This window comes from Ambystoma mexicanum, chromosome 6p, assembly GCF_040938575.1.
Source record: "Ambystoma mexicanum isolate Mex_15411 chromosome 6p, UKY_AmexF1_1, whole genome shotgun sequence".
Taxonomy (NCBI): Eukaryota; Metazoa; Chordata; class Amphibia; order Caudata; family Ambystomatidae; genus Ambystoma; species Ambystoma mexicanum.
In genome coordinates, this window is record NC_090935.1 from 1507953552 (window position 1) to 1507975444 (window position 21893).

Below are 21893 nucleotides of genomic sequence, written 5' to 3' on the forward strand. Positions count from 1 at the left end.
ACAGAAGCTCTGCGGAATCCCTAAGCGACTCCACAGCAGTCATCATGGCCCCACTTCACAGTATTAGGGTACTTGAACATCTTGTTCACCATGGCACAAAATCCCATGACCCGGCTACTACTGGACAACCTGGAAACATTGCATCCAACAGCTGGTCTCAGGACCAACCCACTTGGCTGGTCACAATTTTCAGTTCACCAGACATGCTCACCACTCTATTCCCACTTCTCTGACCACACTTCACCCTCTCCTCAGTGGATCCAATCGCCTCTCCGGCAGCCCAGTGGCACCAGCCCAATCCCACCTCTGAACCAAAGTGACTCAACCTGGCAGAGACCCTGCTCTCCGGTTCTACCTTCGATCACTGTTTGTTGGAAGCATCTGCGCGCCCAATCCCCCCCCCCCCCTCACCCCTCATCAGATCTTTCTCACAGACAAGGCCACTCTCCCAGATGGTTCACCTCAGCCCATAAAAAATGAAAACCTTGAACCATATCCTGGAACGTAAATGGCGTGCAGACCGGTCATCCAGCAGAATGGCCTACGCCTCCCAGCTTAAGGTTTACCGTACAAAAATACACAAAGTCCAAAAATCCTACTATTGGAACATAATCTTCAAAGACCTGCATCAATAGAGGGAACTCTTCAAAATCATCTCTGAATTCAACGTTCTGGGCTGGACCACTAACATACGCAGCCACACCCAATCCCCTCTGTAGTTCCCTCTCAGACCACCTCTACAAAAAGCAGCCAAAAGGGGAATTCCATTCTCATGAAAATCTTACTTTCCACGGTTCGAGCAGCTACAAATAGACAACACCAAAATAGTCTTCAAAATCCAAAACAGCCCTGCGTCTACCTCCCCACAATCCTGCAGCTTGCCTCAGAGATCCAACACTGAATGGCGGCCAACCAGCTGCTACTCAACCCAGGCAAAGTTGAAATCTACCTTTGTGGGAAGACCACACTCTTCCCTCAACCCACCCCCTGGCCGCTTACCCTAGATTGGACGGCAATCCTCCTTCAAGGGGATGTGCATCAAGCATTACACAACAAAGGACCGGAATACCTGCAGCATAAATTCACACGCTACAGGACTAACAAACCTTTAATCAGTCCAGGGTGGTGGAGTGGGGGTTCCACCTGCTCAATCTGAGTACCTACCATTTGAAATGTCCTTACATTAATCAAAGAGGACCACCTTGCCTTTAGAAAGGCATTCAAAGCCTGGCTCTCAACATTCCCGCACAAGTACTCCTGTCTCCCGCCCAAATCCTGCGCTACCCTCCATCACAGAATTTCAAGCACACAAAAGAAGTCAATTAGGGGGACCAAAGCACTTGTGTACACGGTTCACAATGCATGACAAATTATTATGCTTCAGTCACACCTTTTGAGTTGAGTTATGCACCATTTATCGATGCCTTGCCCTAAACATACATCACCCTGAACCACTCGGCACTACGACCCGTAGAATACATCAAGAGTCCCATGCAAAATCCAGTCCAGCTATTTGCATAACTGGACTGACGATTGAAAAAGCACCCAGTCCCCACTACTTTGTAACACGGGCTGCTGCTAGAGACATAGCCACTTTCTTCCTACCATCTGGCCGTTTCACCACTCATTACTTTCAACACAGAGTACGGTCTCCCGACAGGAGTTCAACCTCACAGAGCTTAGAGGCTATACCAATGGCAGCAGGCACTATACAAATAACACCCAACATAACCATGGTCTAGAAAAACGATCCACCTAACAATGGTGGTTAGTTATGGGGTTTCCCTCTCCTCTCTTCCTATAGTTAACACTGTGCTTCCTCACTCGACTGTCCAGCTGCATTGGTGTGGAAATTAGTCATCAGTTTTTGCAAGGTCCATCGCTACAGCAAATTCCAGTGTTGAAGAAGCAGATCCATGGTGGCCATTCCACTCCGCTCGAATTATTAATTGACGGCTGAAAAAAAAGTAGTGTGCTGGTGTGAGGAGGGCAGGGGATTAAGGGTACCTGAACACATAATTTAAGGATTGTGGGACAGGAATGCCTTTTTCGATTTAGAAAAACAGTGCAATAATCCAAACCAACCACTAGATGGTGGCCTGAGCAAAGGGTGTGAATCTGGACTGAATACTAGCGCATTCCCTCCAAAGAGGGAAGCCAGACTGTTCCGCATACTACCAACATGCTCAATACCGGAGACCAGTCTCTTAAGCACGGACCGGGATTCCAATTTATGTTACTGTGCGTTGTCTTGCCCGAGACCCATCCTCCCAGCGCAAGAGCAGGTACTTGCGGGTTCGTCCTAATGCGATTTAGCAGTCTCTCTCCATAGAAAGTGCTTTCTCTATTGAAAGTGTTTTGGGCAAGCATGTTGGATACCCAATACACTACAGGTTTGGTCTTCAGAACCCCCTCACCAGAGGATACCCGGTAATCCTCTGTAATCATAGGAAGGGACTATGCTTCCAGTGAGAGAGGGCAAACAGATCTCAGTGCTCTGACATAATCACATACAGGTTGCTGTGCATTACTTCATGGCAAAAGGTCTGCTCTTACACCCAACTTTAGAGTAATTATCAAATTGCTTCACTGACAGTACTACTTAGATGGAGTTTCAGCTACTGATGTTGCGAAAACTCAAAACTGAAATTATTATACTTTATGAGTTATGTCAGTCATTCTACCATTTAATTCCATACTAAAACCTGCTTCTTTGGTCCGCAGATGGAACCCTTGATTTCCACTTTGATGGTGGAAATACTCCCCGCCGCCCTGAAGGCTTATTCCACTCTGCAAAAAAACATACCACTTCAATAGCCTCCATAATGGGTCTTACAGCATCATACATCTGGAAAAGTTTCTCAACTTAGACAACGTAAAACTATTTAAACTTCGCATAGATCCTCTATTAGCTTCTGCTTCAGTCATCATGCAGATTGGCTCAAATCGGACCTTAAAAGCACAAGACTCCTGCTTAATGGTCCCCTAAACATATATATAGCAGTAGAATATCTTTAGAAATGTGTTTAGTCTCCAATAACCAAGTTAATTGATTTTTTGTGGAATCCCTTTTTTCCATTAGCTCAGATTATGTGGCTTTTATTTCGAACTGTTCATCAACTACACTCTGATCTCTTCATTGCTGGAGTTGTAACAACATATATAGATCTTAAGCAGGACAATCAATTCGACAACTTTCCTAAAAACAGGAAAAGAAATCGCAACTAATAGATGTCCAACTTAAATTGGGACACAGGTTTGCACAGGTTTGCAAGGTATTCTATACATATTCTATACATAAATGTTTAGAATATACAACATGCTCACAATTTCAAAGGTTAATCATCAGACTTGGAAAAAAATAAAAATCTTTTTAAAACCACCATTTTGGAATTTAAAATTAAAAAGAAACTGCTTTGGACATTACCAGCTGCTATTTCTTTTGCAATTCGCTCAGCTTCCTCACGCTTTGCTTTTTCTTCTGCTTCTATTCTTTTCTCCTCTGCAGCGATGGGCTGGAGATAATCTGACAAATAAAACAAATGATATTTCAAAAATAGAACACTGAGCCGACTTGCAAATGATATCTCCAAGTCAAAAAATGATTGGGGTCAACTGTAACAGAACTGCAAAACAAAACGGGAACATCGACCCTACAGTCCAAGGTGTGCATCATATTTTTTTTGCAGTTCTGGAGTAGTGGTGTCAAAAAAATAACAGTTACCTCATGTGTAGGTACCCTGATCCAAGGCATAAGGCCCTAAATGATAACGTCTCCTACAAATAAGCCTTTGAGATCTGGCTAACGCCAGCATTAGCATTCCACAATAACTCTTGCAGCACCATATAGAGGTGTCATTCAGCTGTTCATGATGCAGAAAGGTTACATTGTAGTGAAAGCACTGTTATAGCACCAAACAACTTGGAACTAGAGCAACTCTTCTTGTTGTGGAGAGTATTGTTTTAAGGAGCTGCCGGGTATTTCTGCATTATTTGGTACATTGTTGCAAGACAAGAGGCTGCTGCTGTATGACCCATTTATTTATTCATTTAGCCATTTGTATAGCGCGCCAAGCCCAAAAGGCATCTGGACGCTGCTCTTGACAGAAAACGAGAGTAGAAAGTTGCAAAGATACAGGATTACTGAAGTGTTCTTGCCACAAATAGATACACTAGTTCTTGACAGCGACATATCATGGGTTTCATGGTTACAAGGTAACTGAGGTGATCAAAACAGCAAATACAATAGTTGCGTTGTTACACATATGCATCAGAGGGTGCCCTGATAACTAAATTTAGACTGCTGTATACATTTATATGTTGACTGGTGAGGAAGGTTGCAGGGGGGTTATTTTAGTTGTTCCTGTGTGGAGCCACGTTTTGAGGTGTTTTCGGAAGGTCCAGAAGGAAGTTTGACCTTTGTGCTGATAGTAGGTTGTTGCATTGTTTAGCCGCTACCACCGGGAAGTCGCTGCCTCTGGCATTCTGAAACTTGAATTGTGGGGTGGAGAGAAGATGCGCGTATGGGGAGCGTGTGGGCCCGATAGAGTGATGAAAGTGAATTGCTCTGTGAGGTATTTAGGTGCTAGCTTGTGTAGACATTTAAGGATCAAGGAGAGCGTTTTGAAAATGATTTGCTCCTGGATGGGTAGACTGAGTGTTCCGTTAGATCGAAATGTGGGTCTTTTTGGAATGTTTAGAGCTTAAGGCGTTGTTTTGGATCACAAGCAGTTTTTTGATATTATGGATCTTGGTACCCGCATGAAGGGCATTACAATAATCAAGTCTGAAAAGGATGAGGGCTCCAGCTAGGGTAGTGCAGTTGTCGGGTGAGAGGAAGGGCCTGCAGGCATTAATGAGCTTAGATGCGTAGGCTGTGGCCAAAGCTGTGGCGTTAATTGGAGTAGAGTCCAAATAAAAACCTAAGGTTTTTACCTCCTTCAAAACCTTGGCGTTACCGTCTTATAGTGAATGAAGGAGTTCAAACGTTTGAGACAGTATTGAGATCCAATGAGCAGAAGTTATGTTTTTTTCATCATTAAGGCACAACCCATGTTGGGCCATCCAGGCCTGGATGGTTCGATGTTGAGTGATTCGGAGTCAGTGTCTTAAGAGCCGGAGATAGGTATGAGGATTTGAGGGTCATCTGCATAATTATTGTAGGCGACACCCAGATCGAGTCAGTCAAACAGAGGCTTCGTAAATATATGTTGTAGCATATAGGTGAGATGCATGTGACCGGGGCTGGTGCAGCCGCAGAGAGGCAAGAAAACTAGCTGGCTTCTGTATGGCAGATCCGGTTGTTCGTGGGCCTCATCGTGGGGACAAGAGGGAGGGTGCCTGGGGACTCCTGCACTACGATTCGGAGGCCAGCGACAGGAATGGGCAAAGTTCAGATCAACAGCACTTCTCGGTTTCAGCTTATCGCAAAAAGCACCAAAGCGGTTCTTGGACATCTTGTGGACTTTCCTTGCTTCTGGGGTCCAGCACTCGGTTGAGGTGGCTCAGGCTTGGTCAGCCATGCTTCGAGAGAAATTGGAGGATCTTTCTGGAGCTCGGGACTGGCTTAAAAACAATGCACTCATTCTGGTGTTTCTCTCCCTGGCACTCGGTTCCTGCCGCAGCAATGGAAGTACAGCCAGCACAGAGGATTTCCAGATGAGTTAGTCTTGGGGTCGATTGGTCCCACCAACCAAAGTGGAGGAGTCATCCTTTGCAGGGCTCCTCTAGTCAAAGCGAATTCAGAGCTTCAGCCCTGCAGCAGGGCTTCACCGGGCAAACCAATGGTCCAGGAGTTGCAGAAATCATCTCTTCCAAGTTCTTCTTTGGACGCCTTCATCCAGTGGTCGACTCTGCCTTCCTTGCAAAAGACCTTGCCTTTTATGCAAGTCTCTCCCATTCATTCACAGCCTAGCTGTCACTCACAGCAGGGTGGACAGCCAGCCGGCCAATCGCCTTTGGGTGCATTCCTGTAACCGAGGAGACTAAGCAAAGCGTTTTGGGCACCTCCCTCAATTTCCGCCCTGCCAGAAACACCAGAGCCAGTGGCAGGTTTCAGCAGTGAACCCCGCCAACAACAAAACAAGCAATGGGACCAAACCTGGTTTGGCGCGCAGAGTAAATCTCAAGAAGGACCTTTCCAACAAGAAATGGTGAAAAAAAGAAGACCGGGACATTTTGACAAAATGGGCACCCATGGGGTGCTATATACTGCAGCTGAGAACGCAGCCCGCAGTAAAAACATACAATGGCAGGAAAGAAGCGCTGCCATCAGTCATTAATTGTAGAAAGGGCAACATAAAAATGTTACCTGAGAAAGTAGACAAAAGGGATACTACGTAACCCCTGCAGCACTCTATGGAAGTTAGTGTGTGCTGAGTCTACAAAGTTACACAAGGTAAGTAAATTCAATTTCACTTTACTGCTCTTGGAAACAGTAGTTTAACCAAGAGAAGGTATTTAAACCTTTGGGAATTCTGGAAGACTGCCCTGTACTACTGCACTGAAGGTGCTATGTGTCACAATAAAAAGATGATGCCTATGGAGTTTGTCAGACTCAAGACCAAAAGAAAGTGTTCAAACCAAAGAAAAATACGAGTGTGGGAAAAGGGTCTCACTCTCTCAAGGATAAAAATTCAAAGTCCTAACGTCCAGCAAAAGAGCTGGGGGTCTCCAAGGTAGAAGGGAATTGGCACATTAATGAGAATTCTCCCCAACAGCTCCCTACATGTGTTCCAGCAGTAGGCCTGGGCAAATGGTATGGGCAAACTCCCAACCACACAAATCACCCCCTCGGCCGCACAGGATTCACACAAGACTAAAGGCGAGTATTACCTAAGCCAGAGCAGTACTATAGGAGAAAAGGGCAGCTTCGGAGTGGAGGCCTTCAAGATGCAGCAGCACAGGACCCTGTCCCTGGATTCTTGGTCTAGAGACGAAAGAACTGGACACTGGACGGGAGCTTGCAGAAGCAGTCAGGTGGATTCCAGCAAAGGACTCTCTCATGGCTCTGTGGATTTGGCGCCTTTATACAGCAGCCAGACAACGAATATCGCTGGTCCGATTCTCTTCACTATCGGTCCTGCATTCTGGTGAGGGGACTTTAGGGATTTGTATCCTGTCTCTGGAGATCCAACAGGAATTCACCAGTTTCAGCGAGGTTTGGACTTCAGAAGACCATGAACTGCACTCAGGCTCGAGGTCCCAGGGTATTGGCGGTTTACAGTCCAGCAAGGTCAAAGCCAGTCATGGGATGGCTCAAAATGCAGGTCTTCTTGAGACTAGTGGATCTCACCAGCCCCTGGGAAGGAGTCGTCGCATTTGGTACCCCCCCAGGTCAATTAGAAGGAATGGTTGTCACACAGCAGGCTCTCCAATCGCTGGAAATCTCTACAGAGGTATTTTCTTTTGTTAGGGAGATCGGTTTTATGCTTAATCCCCTCTCATAGTTAGAACCCCCAGCCCTTTTCGCTGAACTTCTGGACCTTTTTCCTTCTATCCTGAATGAGAGGAGCCTTTCTCCCCCCCCCCTCATTTACACAGGGGGTCTCTTATTTTGGTATTACCTTATTCTAGGAGTCTGCTTTCCTCTGTACCTCTTAAAAGGCATCTGTGTTACACATTTGCAGCACACAGCACCCTCTGTGCAGTGTTGCTGGTGAGCCTTTGAGTGGTCCTGAACATATTCGTTAATTTTCCCGAAGAATTACTGTCCTTAAGCAAAGGGGGATACCTTGCATCCTTCCTGAAACTTTTACTTATGATAAATTAGAACACACCAACTTAAAGGGAGTGCCAAGTGGATACCTAGTATCCTCTCTGCTCCTGTGACATCCTAGTCACAGTGACAATTCCAAAGTTCTGGCTGGTGGCAGTGTACATGTAACTTTAGCGCTATTTTTTACCCAAGACTGTATTCACAGACTCCATTATGCACAGCAGGGTCACCTAGGTCCCAAAATGGTGGCTCACTTTTTTTGCCATGTCTTGCGTGGTTGTCCTTCGTTAGCCCTTCTACCATTCTGAAAGGGAAGATCTGAATGTGCGTTTTGCCTTTGGCTGGAACCCTTAGTGTCTCCGTCTATGCTCCAGTCTGTCTGAAGGAAGTGGGAGGAGGAGTTTCACACTCCCATCATTTGTCTGCCAGAGTTGCCTGAATGGAACCAGTTCCCACTGAGGGGCTGGCTGTCCTGATTGGACAGCCACCAGCACCTTTCTGTAAACTGCTGGGGAGTTTGCAGAGGCGTGAATGGGGAAATCGGAATTAAAAGGTGACGTTCAAGGCATGTAGGAAGTGGTGCGAATTTCAACCATTGTAAAAGTTTTATTGTGACCCCATAGAAAGTGTGCCAGTATACAAATTATGCTAGTGCACAGAATATGTATGTACATTAGCACTTAAGGGTGACTTGGGGTTTCGCATTTCAGTGTAGCGTAGCATAGGGACTAACAAACATAACACTAGTAATTCCCTAACATACCAATAACTAATGCCTAATAATTTGTGATCAGAATGGGGTTAGTTTAGGCCATAGCAAACTATTTGAGCAAACTGGGGATACAGCCTGCAGGCCCTTTACTGGTGATGGTTTGGAAAATAAAATGCACACATTAAAACTGTTTTACAATGAGGACGTTTGGCTCTGGGTGTGATGAGACTGCAGTATGCAATTTGGGCAAAGGCCCATTGTTAGACAAGCAGGATACAGAGAGGCAGCTGCTTGGAGAATACAATGTAAAATGTTACATGCTGGTTCCGGGGCCATTGAGCTCAACTCTGTACAAGGGTGACCGTGAACAAATGGAGAGCCTTCTGGAAATTTACAGGGATGTGACAAGGCAAGGGGGAGGGGGAAGGGTTTGATGGATGGATGACATCACGGCCAGGGATGGAAAATTATATGCTTTCCTTAGGGAGCTATAAGAAAAGTGGGAAGGCAGAAGGAGTGAAAAGGAGGGGGCCTTCTGCAGGGAGACAGAGGAAGAGATTTGAAGGAGAAGGAAAATTGGGGAGTTTTGCTGTTTGCTGGGAGGCGATCTGAGATTGAGCCAGGCCGCAGGCGGAGTCTCTGCAGGTGAGGAAAGAGTGTGTCCTTCACTGATCCGACTGCTGTAGCTAACAGGGCCAGAGACGAGGCGGTCTGCTTTGGAGAAGAGATACAAGAAATGTCTGCAAAGAGAGAGCACTTCTAAAAAAAAAAAGCATAAGAGTGACAAAATTATTCTTTTCATGCAGCAACAGTGGTTTGTTCTCTGTGTGCTATCAGTCATTTGCAGGATTGTATAATCGCCCAGAGGTTTGGGGTTTAAAGAAATTAAGGGGGAGTGGGAGGGGTTGCTGTTGAGCAGCCTTGAAAATGGCTGCCTACCTCCACCAACTAAATATTGGCAAAGGTGGCAGTTTTACTCATCCTCTGCTCCCACAGAGAAGACCACTCGACAGCAGGGGTTGTGAGAACCCCTGGCCCGAATTATGGGGGATTGATCGCTCCTGTGCGGAGAACGGAGCCCCTGCACCTGGTGTTGCTGCGGCTGCCTGCGAGGGTGTCCTCCCGCTCGGGCCTGGTGCCTGCGCCCGAATACCTGAACTAGCTGGTGCTGCATTGCTGTTGTGGGGATGCCCGCAGCCGCTGTCCCTACTGGAGAGCCAGGACCGAGGTCAGCCCTCATCAAGGATTCGTCAAGAAGGGCTGCCGTGTGGCCGGTTACCGCGCCCGCCCCCTGCTTCATCTACGCACCCTTGGGCCGCGGTCCTCGCCATGTCCGTGGCAGCAGGCAGGCACTGCTGAACTTTATACTGGGGGAGGGGGGCTGCCACCGTCCGTGCTTGCCGCCGATGGGTGCCGGCGCTGATCCCAGTGTCCCTCACCCTGCTTGCGGGGGCCGGCAGGTACTCCGGCGGTGGCTGGGTGGAGCGCGGAAGACCAGTAAGGGGGGGGAATGGAGGGGTGGAGACCACAGTGGCCCAGCACCTTCCACTGCAGGCGCCCCCTACTGGCCTGAAACAGCAAACTGAAATGAGCCATAGCTGTGCCGGCCCCTCCGATACCCGCTTGCTGCCCTGGTCACCTTAGCTGGTCCATCTGCTGGCAAACACTGGAGGCGGGGGTCCAGGCCACTAGTTTACGCCAAGCCTCTCATAGCCTACTGTTTTCCCCAGACCCAGGGACTAAACACTATTGCCCTCAGGCTGCTACCTGCTGCCTGGCCTCCGGGTCCGCCCCATTCTGCACCTGCTCTGCTGACTCCTGGGGAGGGGGTGGGGGGCACACCACTGGCTGAGAGGAACCTGGTAATCGCTGGGGGTGGCCTGTGACAAGGCTTCACGCCGGATCCACCCCTGGGACTTTACTCCTCCCTGGAGTCTTCAGCTGCATCGCTCGTTGTGGGACAGCCGACACTGGGCACCACTGCGACTTCGACCTACTTCTTGGCGCAGAATTCCACAGGCTGCCGCACTGAGGGCACCTCATGCGCATGCCCGAGCGCTGGCTCCATCTCCTACTGGGCCCTCCAAAGACCTGATCCAAATCTGCTGGGCCTAGAGGCCAACCTCCAGATCAAAGAATGCCCGATGTGACCTGTGTCCCAGTAAAAACCATTAATGTCCAACAGGGAGGTGCACGTTACCTAGAGCTCCCTGCTGGAAAGTGCTGCTGCCTGACCCACTAGTCACTTGTACGTCCTCGCAATTACTGAGCTCATGAGCCAGGATGAGGGTGGCAAGTTGATGCTACGTGGCTAGCGCCTGGCCTAATTCCGCTCACCTAGCTCTGTGCTCCCGACTACTCATCAGACCTGCTTTCACCCCAAACTAACACCTAGTGCGGGCCCTATGCGGTACCCCTGAGCTTGGCCACACCGAAGGGCCCTGGAGCCCCCAGGGTGTGCGGGAGACCCCTGAACTGCGCCGAAGTGCCCCACTCTTGCTGACACACCCTGCGCTTCACTTTGCCTGTAACAGTGTCAACCCACCATAGCCACGGGACGCAAACTTGTCGGATACTACACAAACCTTGTACTAACGCCTGCCCACCTAGACAATGTCAAATAGATCCCGGGGCGCTAACAAGGTCGGCACCATTGACAAGTTTACCAAAGCGGCACCCAGGCCTGATCAGGGGCAATCCTCGACTAGTCAAGAGGACGTGTCAACGCCTGCAGACATACCCACACCAGACCTAACCGCTATGATGGAGTCTTATGGCTAAAAACTTTGCATCTTTCCACGAAAAACTGGATGACACCAATGCAATTCTAGCGTCACTCAAATCGCAATTAAGACCACACAGGCACCAGAATCACGGAAGCAGAGACCAGAATTAGTGCAAATGAAGATGGAATACATACGCTTAAGGGCACTGTGGCATCCCTCACCAGGGACATGAAATTTGTTAAGGCAAAATGTGATGATTTGGAATCTAGGTCGTGTAGAAACATTTGAATAATTGGTGTGCCTGAGAACGCCCTTAAAGAAAGAATGGAGCTGGCAACTGAAAACCTGCTTAAGGAGCTGCTGGACATTCCTGAATTGTCTTTCTTCACTGTTGTGCGTGCTCACTGTGCTCTGGCTCAGCACCCTAAACCTGGAGGTTTCCCCAAGACCCACAGGGATCAAGTGCTCCACCTTGCGAGAGAAAGGGGAACTTCGGTTGGGCTCACAAACCATTAGAATCTTCCCCGATTTCTCTGTGGGGGTGCAACAGGAGGGACGCCAATTTACTGGAGTAAAAATGCTCAGGGAACGGAACATCCCCCATGCAATGCTATTTCCAGCACGCCTTAAGTTCACTTTTAGGTTTCAGTAATAAGCTCTACTTCTTCACGGTTCCGGGTGAAGCAGTGAAATCCATCGAGGCGCATGTCCCACTGAACAACCCTGCTGGCGACTTGGACAATGACTGATGGAAACAGCGCTCTCTCCGATGGGCCCCATTATCGTGCCCTTATATCCTGCGGCTCAAGTGCAGATAGCGGCATAAGTACTCACCCATCTACCGCATAGCGCATCGAATGACTGGGCGAAGGTCAATGCCCACACTATGTTTTGTTAAAGGTTCCTAATGTCCTTTTGGCCACGGGATGTTGGTGGCCCACGTTGTCATTCTTCGCCCATCACATATCGCTATGTTTGTAACGACTGAAAAGGGAGCGTGTTCTGCTTAAGGGCTACACCTCTGAGTTCTACTATCCTCCTCCTCATGAGTTAATAGAGTAATCTGAAATGTAATCGTCCAATGTATGCAACAATGTGTGGTGTTTCACCACGGATCCTATAGAGTTGGTCGCAGAGCAGCAGTGTGCCCCACTGCGGCTGCAATGGTTGCACTGGAGGATCCGTCACACTTAAGCCCCTGTTGGGGCCGTGACATAGGTGGGCCAAGTTGGGGGCAGCCCACAAGTATCTTGTCTAAGGGGGAGGGAAGTTACACTGCTCGTTGGGCGAGGGATGGGGTGGACGTGTTGGGGCATGTTATATAAAAACACGCAGATGTGACATGGCATTGCACATATCAGGTGAGCAACATGATGGCATTGTAGGCACAGAGCTAAATGCAGAGAGGCACGATTGTTGGGATGTCCCCTGAAGAGATGATATGGCTATATGACTAATGTCGTGGAATGTCTGGGGGATAGGCAATTTCACGAAGGCCCGTAAAATTACTGCATACGCCCAGAGACATGGGGTAAAGACACTTATGTTGCAGGAGACCCACACCCATGGTCACCTTGCATCGGGCCTAGCACCATTCTGGGGATCGAACAGATTTTATGCGACCTATTGCACACAGGCTAGGGGAGTCTTGACATTAAGATACAAGACAGTCAATTTCATGTTGAAAAAGAGTTATATAGACCCTGAGGGCAGGTATGTTATCCTACACTGAACAGAAGCAAACAGAATACCTGGTTGTGAACACGTATGGGCCCAATGTGGACACTCATGGGATATGTTGGAGAACAGATCAACTAGGAGGGGAGGGGGGGGACACATGAATTTTATACTAGAGACTGGCCTAGATAGAACAGCAGCTGCATCTAGGACCCTGTCACGCGCAGCCCAGAGGCAACACAAACACATGGCATCATTTGGCATACGGGACACCTGGAGGGCCCTTAACCCCCAAAGGCGAGAATACACGTATTACCCATTGGTACACGATAGCTACTCCAGAATCAACCTATTCTTAACATCGGGAGAGCCAATAGCCAAATTGAGGACGCTAAGATACTCACTTGCACATTGTCAGATCATGCCCCAGTCACATTTTCAGTAGTGTTGGGATCATCTCCACCTCCCCGCACTGCCTGGCGCTTAAAGGCGGGAGCCTTGCTGGATATAGTGTTCAGAGCCGAGATGCTCTCAGATATAGAGACCTTCTTTGAACACAACACGACACGACAGTGGTAGTGTGCTGGGAAGCATTTAAGGTGTACATAAGGGGCATGTCCGTCTCTAGGGAGGCGGGAATACTAAAAACTTTAAGGAATGACCTGCACCGCTCTGAGACCAAACTTAAAGATCTGGAACGGGAATGTGCAACGGCAGCTACCCCTGTCAAACTAGCGCAGATAAGGGAGGAATTGGAGGTTTTTGAATCACGCGCCTTGTGAGAAATACGCTAATTCACTCACCCTCAGGCAGCTGGGAAATATGGGGAAGGCGAAAGGCCGGGGAGGACATTGGCTAGATTGGTCCGGGCAGAGGGGGGGCCAGTCCCATAAAGTATCAAGGATGCACAGGGCATCCGACAATGGTCGGACCAGCAAATATGGAAGTCTTCACACAGTTCTATATTGACCTGTACACACCACACCTAACATACAAGACATAGGTGAGTTTATAGACCAGGTCCCTATGACGTGCATCTCCCAATCAACCAGAGATCAGCTCGATACCCAGATTACACTGGACGAAATCGTCAAGGCCATTACTGATCTGCCAAAGGGTAGGGCCCCCGGGCCGGACAGACTTGCCTTGAAATTTTACCAGGAATATATAGCACTGCTTGCGCTTAAACTACTAGAGGTCTGGTCCGAATCACTTCAGAAATCACTCCTCCCCCCCCTCCCTTTCATTACGGGAAGCGATTATAACTACACTCTGAAGCCAGGCAAGCCTAGTGACGAATGCAGAGCCTACAGGCCCCCGTCGCTCATGAATATAGACACCAAGATATTCGCCAAGACAATAGCAAACAGATTCCTGCCGATCATGCCATACCTGGTGCACGAAGACCAGGGCGGCTTCGTTCCTGGGCGATCAACAGCTCTTAATATCAGACAGCTCTTAAAATGTGATGTCTAGGATTGACGACAATGTAGAGGCTGTGGCGGTCACGCTAGATGCCCAGAAGGCCTTTGACATGGTCTCATGGCGGTATACGTGGGAAGTCCTGGAAAGAATGGGGGTGGGCCCAAATATGATTATGTACATCAAATTATTGTACACATGCCCCACAGCTGGGGTCCTGGTCAACTCCCTAACATCTACATACTTTGCACTACTCAGGGGCACCCGACAGGGCTGTCCGTTTTTCCACCGATTCTCTTCGCGCTGGTTATTGAACCAATGGCGGATTATATTAGGGCGCGACATGCCCGTAAGGGAATACGCCTGAAAGATACCCCCGAGATAACTTCATTATATGCAGATGATGTATTGCTATAGGTTGTGACCCGCTACTCATCTGGACCCCATTTTACGTGAATAGGAACCTTCTCCGGCTTCACGATTAACTACTCCAAATCTGATATATTCCGGTTTATGAACATAACCCAGCAGCCCACATGCGAGTATCCTCTCCGCTGGTCCCCGGGAGGGATCGGGTGCTTAGGAGTCTAGGTGTCCTTATCCAAATCCACCTTGCTGACTGATAATTACACTGCTGCTGAACAATATACTGAATCCAGAATAATGAAATGGCGTTCCCTCCCGCTTTCACTTGCGGGGAAACTCATTGATTACGAAGATCCTGGTTCCTAAACTGCTCTATATCTTTGCGAATGTTCCGGTTTGGCCAGGGAAACAATACTTCGCCAGGCTACACAAATTGTGCGCACAATGACAGTCACACCGGCGTGGTCCGTAAAAGGTGTATACACATGACCTTACCATATGAGTGAGGGGGCTTCTCTGCCCCCAATCTGATGCTATACTGCGCAAGCCCAATATGCCACATACTGGTACCCGAGGCTAACTGCTCCACCTCATGTTAAACTAGATAGGCTAGCAGCGGCCGAAGTAAACACTAAGTCACTAATTCTCCATCGTACCTACGAGGTAGTCTCTCCTTCTGACCCCATTGCAACCATACCACTGGAATGGAATTGGCTGTTGCGCCCAGTGTCTGACCTGCGCCCCTACTACAAATGGCTTCCCATCTGGGGATTCCCCGTTCTAGAACACACACACGACAAACTCCTATCTCAGCACTGGCTAACACTGGGATATCAAGCATATTCCCGAAGGGAAGTTCATTACTCCACAAACATGGCGACCTGGTCACTCTGGATCGGCACTCGAGATGCTGCAATACTACAGACTTCGATACATGGACGAGCCCCCCCCCCACGCTTCCCCCCCTGACACACCCAAAATATGCTATAAAGCCAATTCAAGCAGTGCCCATGGGGTGGTCTCCTCTGTGTACAAAACACTGGTTTGATTGGTCTGGGGACTTCACTAGCAAAGCACGTAATTAATGGGCTGAATAACTCAACATCGAGATATCAGATGACGCGTGGAAGAAACTGTGCTCCCATACACGTAGAGTTTCCCTCAACTTTAGGTTTCGCTGCATCCAATATAAGCTACTGAACAGATCATATACCCCACATAAAATTACTAAATTCAACTGAAACCGGGTATATACCTGCGCAAGATGTCACACTGAAGGTGCTGACCACAAACACATGTTCTGGACACGTAGCGAACGGATTCTGGGATGAGGTGATGCAGGCTCTTTCTGACTTGGAAGGCGATACAATGAACCCAGACCCGGTTGGTGTGTTTGGCGTGTGGAGCAGTCACAGTGCCAAAAAAAGTCTAAGTTTCTGAACGTAAGCTATATGGTGGCCAAGAAATGTGTGCTACAGTGTTGGAAACTCTCCTCCTCCCACCTTTAGAATGTGGCTGAACGCACTTACCTGGACTCAGACCGGCGAGAAGGAGTACATCAACTCCCTCCCTACTCATTCTCGCCACAAAAACATATGTACTGCATTCTGTAGCTACCTTATCAGGCAGTCTGAACGGGACTCAAGACCACCCTCACTGGGGGCCCCAGAGGGATAACCGGAAATGTTGGGGTATCATGTAACTCTGTGCTATGTACAATGTATTAAAAACATTTTTTTAAAGTACTTACGAGTATCATCTACCGCTGTGTTATGAGAACTGTGTCTATGTAACTGGATGATAAAGTTTCACTGACTAACGCTCGTCTATAAAAGTTTAAAAAAAGAACATTTTAAAAAAAAAAAATCAAGTGCAGACTGTTCACATTTGCTGAGCTGCCTAGAAATGCATAAATGTGAAATGTCGGTTCCAATTGGGTTGTGATAAGCCGCATTTGGATTCCATCCTATATTTTGACAAATTCAGATAAAAAGCCAATGAGAACTATTGTGAAAGAAAAACATGTGCCCTGTCCTTCTGTGCTCCATTTATTTTTGGTGATTCATAGATTGTAAAGCTTGGGCGTTTGATACCATCAGTGGCAAAATAAGTGTGCCCAGCCCTGTGCCAAGTCTTGTAAATGTAGACAAAGAGGACCCGACTAAAAGGAGTATTTCAGCAAGCAAATTTGTTTTAGATGCATGCTTAAGCAAACAAAGGATAGGCACATTGCAAGTGGTGAAGGTAACCAGAGACAGAAATTCCTACAGCAGAAGACAAGGTCGAGCACTGGAACAGAAGATCTGAAGCTGGAGACGGCCAGAGACTGACCAGTAACCATGAAGCAACCAATACTATCCTGACGCAGTTTTCTTATCGACAGGCTTTCCAAAGAGGACTCCTTCCCTTTGGCTGGTGGGACCAACCAGCACGGAGACAAACTGCAGATTGAGCCAATCACCAAGGTTTTGAGACCTTCCAGAGCAGCAAACCGTGAATACCAGGGGACCTCTGACAAATTTGCAGTGCAATGTCAAGGCCGAATCCATCCATAACTTGTGAGCTCCAGTTGGACAATCAGAGGCACAATCCCACTCATCCAAGTCCTGTCACCAGAGTGCAGGGCTGAAGAACTGCGCCTCCTCGCACATACGGGGCATTTCAGCACCCACGCGCAGGGTGGGGTGCATGTCTGTGTGCGCTGTGGTCCGTTGAGATTTTGGCGAGTGGGGGCGTAGGGAGAGGAGGGTTGTACAACAAATGCATTGTTGTTCAATCCCCCTGCTAAATTGCTGTGCTCAGTCGCTATGGCATTTTTCTGGGAAATATTTATGACCCCCCGCACCTCCACTTAATTCAGCATCTCCCACTGGCCCTCGGATTGTGTTGGGAACAGAATGATGGGAGCCCAGGGACTGGTGGGAGCAGGATGAGTGGGAGCCCAGGGTTTGTGATGGAGTGGGGCAAGCCTAGGGACTGGGTAGGAGTGGGATGAGGGAGCCCAGCGACTGATGGGAGCAGGTGAGGGGAGACCGGGTCTATACTGGGACTAGGGTGCTGTGACGGCACGCAATAGTTCATAGCCATTTTTACATACTGTCCATTTGGCCTTTTGGGGGGGGGGGTAGGCTTGCACACCTTTTGCACAGGGGGGAACTAAGCCCAAAAAAGTTTGAAGCCCACTGTATTGGGAGGTCCTTGCAGGGTCCCTAGACCAGCTTACTAAATTCGTTTATTTATACTAGTGACTGAAGTATCCAGGCTACTTAAGACTTTTGTTCCACTCTTACACTGACTTTTGGATAGTTAGGGATTGGACTTCCAAAGCATTAGAAGCCTTCGAAGGTGTTGCTACGAAGTAATTACTGCTAAAGTGTTAATACACCTTGTCCTTCCTACAGACTGTGTGTGATGTGACATTACTAACAAACCTATAATTTGTCTGTAACAAACGCGACCACATGGCACTACAAGTAATACGGTTGAACTGTCTTGTAACAATTGTAAGCATGAGCAACTCTTATTGAAGCAGTCACCATTGAAAAGTATTGTTGATATTTCCTATGTGTTTTGGTTATCTTCAAGCATTTTCTTACCATGTGTATCTAAACTAAATATATTTTATTATAACTTTCGGTGTATAAGAGTTTCTACTATTGGATTTACTGGGTTCAGTGTACTTACCCACAGCTCACATTCTCCTCCAAAGATAGGTCTGGCTGCTCTGCCTTCCCACCAGATCCTTTGGCTAGTACAGATTTTACTAAGGATGGAGGACCTGTACACCGAGGGATAGTGTTAGTAAGTCTTACTTCCACAAAATCCACCGCCCCACCCCCCCCTACCCCACCCAACTTCTTCCTCTTCTGATTCTGCTCCAGTGGTCTACTTGGCAGCAGCTCCCAGGTTCGGAGTATTTGTCAGGAACTACAGCACAACTCCTTGACTCTCCCTGCATTTTACCGAAAGGTGTGCTGTGGCTGTCCAATCAGGACAGCCTGCCCCCCACTGGGACTCAAGGTGTAAGACAAAGGGCGGCAGAGTTTTGGACTCCACCCTCGATTTCCATCTTCTCAGACACTCTGGAGCCTTGGCAGGGAATACAAAGGATTCCCGCCGAAGACAACTTCAACTGAGGTCGTTCCCACCTTGAGTGGTAGGGGGAAGACCTCAGAAACAAGCAAATGTGAAATGGTGAAAAAAGAAGGAGTCCACCATACTAGCAGAATGGTGGCCCTTCTGCGCATTGCAGAGGCAGATTGCCTGCAAGTTAAAGTCCCAAAGGTAAAACCACTGCCACCAACAATTCAAGTAAACTTGCAATTTTAACAACAAGCACTGGCAACGCAAACTGTTTGGGCTGGGAAAGGGTACTTGCCAGGCACAGACATCGTGATATTAACTGGCCATTGATGGGAGCAGGTCAGCACCTGGGCATCCAATAGCATTGCCTGGCAAATGCCTATTACTCATACAGAAGCCAAAACTGTTGGCTTTGCTGTTTTTAACAGGTCTTCAGCGAGTACACGCAGAGTATTAAGTGTCTGAAGGTAAACCTGGTAAGACATTTTTATTACACCAGTATTGGGTTTACAACTCCAATTAAGTTAGCAACTCTCAGACGACTGCTTTGAAAAAACACTTGAAGGCACATCCAGTGCAATCTTTGACGGTAAGGCTAGAATAAAGCGAGATCAAAGAGTTCCCATGAGGTGGTGTTTAGCAGCCAATGGGTGGAGAAACAACTAAAACCTACAGGCTGCGAGTCTCATCATGCCATTCCTCCCCATCTGTACTCTAATGCAATAGTTTTGCTTTATAGGTGACGCACGCGGCACCCAATAGCCTAAACTAAAAAGACACTCATTTAATCCATTTAATGATAGATCTTTGTAACAGACCCTCATTTAAAGCCCAGATTTGAAGCTATTATTGAAAAGCTATTATTTTTATGACAATAGAGGCGTGAAGGTAGTGCTTTCAGCCCCACCAAACAGACCAAACTAAAAACAGTCTTAAGTGCGAACTGGAAAACAGATGGCATGGGACATTTCCTCGGGGCAGTGTTTTAGATTAATATGTGACTAAAAAGCACACCATGAGGATGTACATGTTGAGACTACATGCAAAGTCATTGCACAAATGCAGCCCCTGGCTGTAGTAGATCCGCAGGATCTGGGCACTCCATTCAACTTGATGTCCCGAAGCAATGAGGACCAGTATTCAAGTGGCAAACACCAGGCACTTTCCAGGTCCTCCACTCCCGGGTACGATGGCCCTCCCAATATTGCAATTTTTGCAATGGGGTAGCCCAGCAGTGGGAGTAAGTGCGCGCAGTATCCCGTATGAAAGAAACCCGGAAGTGCAGAAAGCAAACCATTCCTGAAGAGAGCGTTCAACAGCACGAGAACCCAGACGAGTTGCGTTTCAAGCCTCAGTGCGATTGGAATTACAGAATTTGTCCTTTTGAGAATTACTAATAAAACATAAATCGCACATTTTTTTTTTTTTATTATGTGTCTCCAGTAGCTCCCCTGGAAGCCTCTTTCAGTCATAACATGCACACATCGCATTTCACAGTAGTGATGTACTCGTGTGTCGGAGAGCATCACCTTAATCATCCGATTTACCCCAAGCGCCTTTCTTTCATGCTTATTGAACTAAGAAATGCAGGATACCAAAACAACGACTATGGCTCTGCAATGAAAGATGTGAACAAGAAAACACATGCTTCTAGCTCTCATTTCATTGCAAATCAAAACAAGCTCCCAAAATGCAAATTACTTTAGCTATTTTTTATTTGGAAGATGCATGCTATCTTTCCGATTCAAAGATGGCCGCTAGTTTTGGCTCGTTTCCAAAGAGCTTCCTTAGAGACAGTCATCCAAGATGGCTGCCTCGAAGTGCTCAAAGAGTTCTGAGATGGGCAGGAAGGGGTGGAATTAGCCATAGGGATTAGCATGGCTAGGGGCAGGGAATGGAGGGTTTTAATAACCAAACTACTGTGTATGCCTCCGTTAGGCAGAAACCTGTGCAGTTCCCTCTGAGACCACTGCAAAAGATTTAAGACTACAGGTGTTTGGCAGTAAACCCACTTGGTAGCAGTCTGTACCACACAGATTCACTTGGTAGCTAAATATATCAAATATCAAAAATCAAATAGCTGTGGCTGAGCAGTCAGACTTCCCTCAAGAAGAGTTAGGCCGTATACAGGGTATTCACAATAGGTCAAGAGAACACAATAGAACAAGTAAACGCTGACCAGGGCTTGGTGTAAAAGATAATTATTTAAAACCACATCTAGAAAAACACACAGGAACTAATAGTAAGCAATTCAAAAACACGGTCACTAAAAGATATACACCCCCTTAAAAGAATTAGACAAGTCTTAAGTAAAGCCCCACTTATTTGCAGACAGCAGTGAGCGCTTAACGTAGATAGCACTCTAATAGTTTGTTTTAAAAAGGGAGAGAAAAGCAGAATAAATTGAAACAGATCCCAACACTTTTTCACGAACACAACAAGCGAGGAAGGCAAAGTAACACCGTGAATTCAGAGTTAGTAGGCCGGATCCGCTTTAAGAGGATCAAAACGAAATGTGTCCAAGGTCACACGGTTGCAGTGCACAAAAGTCTTGTAACGGTTCAAAAAGGAGTTGGACCAAAGAAAGGGACCAGTTAGAGGGTTAAGGCGGCCAGCCCAGTCCAGAAGGTTAAGGGGTTATTACCTTGTAGCAATCTTTAGAAAGGGAGGCCTGGCGGACACGGTACCTTAAAGTGGTGAGAAGACTCCAGCGGGGGCAGTTGTTCCTGGCAGCGGATGCAAGTCGGTGCTTCATCCGGGGGAAGAGAGGATCTCGTCGGGGAGGAAGACAGGAGTCCGTTGCACTGCCAGGGAAGAAACCAGCCGCTGAGTTTCTCAGGTACAAGGAGCGGTCCGTTGATTCGCGGTCCAGTGGTAAGTGGCTATCCGGCTGCCGGGGTGCTTGGCACGGGCAGTCCGACCACAAACCAGTCTGGGGTGCATAGAGAAGAAGGTAAACTGGTTGTGCCCACCAGTCAGGGGAAGAAGCCTCTCCAGCCGGGAGATCTTCTCTACCGTCGGGAAGTGGTGAGTCAGTTCCGCAGGGCTCCACCGGTGGTGTCGTCGTGGTAGGTCGGCTCAGCTTCTCCCTCGTCGGATTCTCAGGTCCTGTGGCGACTTCTGAAGTTAGTCCCCAAAGCCCTGCTTTTATGCAGCATACCCCCATTCACTCAGCCTAGCTGTCAAACAT

The 21893-nt window shown here is 47.8% G+C and overlaps 1 long non-coding RNA gene across 1 annotated transcript in view; it reads right to left on the reverse strand.

Moving 5' to 3' along the window:
* The window catches only part of LOC138510586 (uncharacterized), an 89637-nt gene that overhangs the window by 38262 nt on the left and 29482 nt on the right, over positions 1-21893 (reverse strand). Inside the window, exon 3 of the long non-coding RNA XR_011280417.1 lies at positions 3428-3526. This is a non-coding gene — a long non-coding RNA (uncharacterized lncRNA). The remainder of the gene's footprint in view (positions 1-3427; positions 3527-21893) is intronic.